The sequence below is a fragment of the Octodon degus genome, unplaced genomic scaffold (assembly GCF_000260255.1).
Source record: "Octodon degus isolate 3935 unplaced genomic scaffold, OctDeg1.0 scaffold00014, whole genome shotgun sequence".
NCBI lineage: Eukaryota > Metazoa > Chordata > Mammalia > Rodentia > Octodontidae > Octodon > Octodon degus.
In genome coordinates, this window is record NW_004524590.1 from 10375971 (window position 1) to 10378650 (window position 2680).

Here is a 2680-nt window from a genome sequence, read left to right on the forward strand (position 1 = left end):
GGGGATTGAACCGCGGTCCCTGTGCTTTGCTAAGCTTGTTCTAAGTAGGTGCTTTAGACCACTGAGCCATCTCTCCAGCCCCCAGTATTCATATTGATGCCAGTCTTGTCTCGCTTTCTGTAGCCTCCATAAGTTTAAAGTATAGAAGTACATATCCTCCAGCTTGGTTCTTCTTTGTCTAAGTTGTTTTACCAGTTCCAGGCCTGTTGTTTTGGGTAAGATTTTAGAATCACTTTGCCAATTTCTCTGATTTTTTCTGCTTGAGATTTTATTGACAGCATAAGATCAATTTGGAAAGAACTGATATTTTAATAATAGTGAGTTTTCTGGCCAATAAATAACTCTTCTTTAAGTCTTCATTAATTGTTTCTCACCAAGGCTCTGTAGTTTTCAGTATCCCTGTGTGTTAACCAGCTTTCTGCTGATGGAACAAAACAACTGATACACATAACTTAAAAGAAGAGGCTTATTGTGGCTCACGGGGTCCGAGGTTTCAGTCCGTGGGTGGCTGGCTCCGTGGCTGAAGCATCGCGGTAGAAGAAGGCTGCTCACCTCACCGCAACCTGGGAGGAGAGAGAGCAGGCGAGGCAGGGAGGCTCTGCCAAGGCAGAGCCCAGTGATCTGCCTCTGGTGCCCCCTAGTAACTAATTCAGCTATAGAGGCCTCATAGTTAGCTCATCACTGAGGTCAGGACACTTGTCATCCTGTCAACTCTCTAGGTGTCTCTCAGTCCAGTCAACAATCAAGATTAGACATCACCAAGGGCTGGAGAGATAGCTCAGTAGGATAAGTGCTTGCCTGGCAAGCACAAGGGCCTGAGTTCAATCTCTGGTTCTTAAAAAAAAAAAAAAAAAAAAAAAAAATCACCAAGTTTTATGTATCTTCAGATTTATCAGGATCTACTTTCTTTTTTTTTTTTCTTTCTTTCTGTATTTTAGGGAAGGGTCTACAGGGTGTACAGGGTCTCACTGCATAGATAGGACCCATAGTAATCCGCCTGTTTATAGCCTCCCGAGTGTTGGGATTACAGGCACACCACCACGCCCACTCTCAATTGCCATCTCAGCATGCCCCAGGGGCGGGGCCGGCATGGCAGGCCAAGGATCAACCCCCACCTCCCCCCTGCCCCTGTGCCTACTTGCAGGTGATTTAATCTGCTGAGCTCGTTGGCCAGCCCCATTTCATCTTTTTGAATGGCAAATTATAAATAGCGGGGTTTGTTTTTTTTTGAGACAGAGTCTCATTATGTAGCCCAAGCGGGCCTTGAACTCACAAGAGTCCTCCTGCTTCAGCCCCCTGGCTGCTGGGATCACAAGCATGTACCACCACATCTGGTGTAAGTAGTATTGGTTGAGCTCCCATTTTTTGTTTTTGGCAGTACCGGGGATCGAACTCACAACCTTGAGCTTGCCAGGCAGGCGCTTAAGCCACTGAGTTACCTCCCTGGTCCAGAGCTACCATTTTTTATTGGTAGTATACAGAAAGGCAATTGACTTATATTGATCTTACACTAGCTATCTTTGAAATTCATGAATTAGCATGTATTAACTTTTGCTTTTGTAGATTCCAGGATTCCATAGAACTCTCTACTTTGGTGATCTTACTGCCTGTAAATAAATGTAGTCCTACTTTGTCGTTTCCGGCATGGCTGCCTGCAGGACAGTGCTGAGTAGGAGGGGCGAGAGCAGATGCTCCCGGGCGTGTGGGGAAGGCCTCAGCTTCTCCTCAGTAGGCATGGCATTGACTACAGGCAGTCCAAAAATACCACGCATCAAGTTGGGGACGTTTCCTTTCTCTCTTAATTTACTAATACATTTTCTCATAAATTGATGTTGGATTTTGTCTAAGCCTTTTGTTGCTACTGACATGGTCATATAATTTTCTTCTATGTTGATGGGCAACAGTGAACTACATAGCTGATCTTAAAATGTTGACTAAGACATGGATCCATGAGAAACCTTTTTTGGTTTTTTTGTGGAACCAGTGATTGAACTCAGGCACTTGCGCTTGCCGGGGAAGCGCTTATTCCACTGAGCCATCTCCCGGGCCCCCCATGAGAAACCTTAGTCATTGAGCAATACTCTTTCTAATGTTGTTGGGTCTTTTTTTGTTAAAATTTTGTTAAGAGGGGCTGGAGAGATGGCTCAGTGGTCTAAAGCACCTACTTAGAACAAGCTTGGCAAGGCATCAGGGACCGAGGTTCAATCCCCCAGCACCACATGCCAGCCAGCCCCGCCCCCTGGTGGGCTGAGCTGGCCACACACACACACACACACACCACACACTCTCTCTCTCTCTCTCTCTCTCTCTCTCAAATAAATAAAAATAAAAAAAAAATTTTTGTTAAGAATTGTTTTTTGTATTTATGTTTGCAAAAGACATTGCTTTGTAGTTTTCCTTTCATATAAAGTCCTTTTTTCTTTGGTGGAACTGGGGACTGAACTCAGACTCTTGAGCTTGCCAGGCAAGCACTTATTCTACTGAGCTATCTCTCCCTGGCCCCTAAATTAATTTTATTTCCTTTCTAACGTTTCTGTTTGCTTTTCAATAATTTCTTTTCTTTTTTTTTTTTTGGTAGAACCGGGGATTGAACTCAGGCCCTTATGCTTGCCAGGCAAGTGCTTATTCCACTGAGCCATCTCCCCGGCCCCAATAATTTCTTTTTTTTTTAATTTTATTT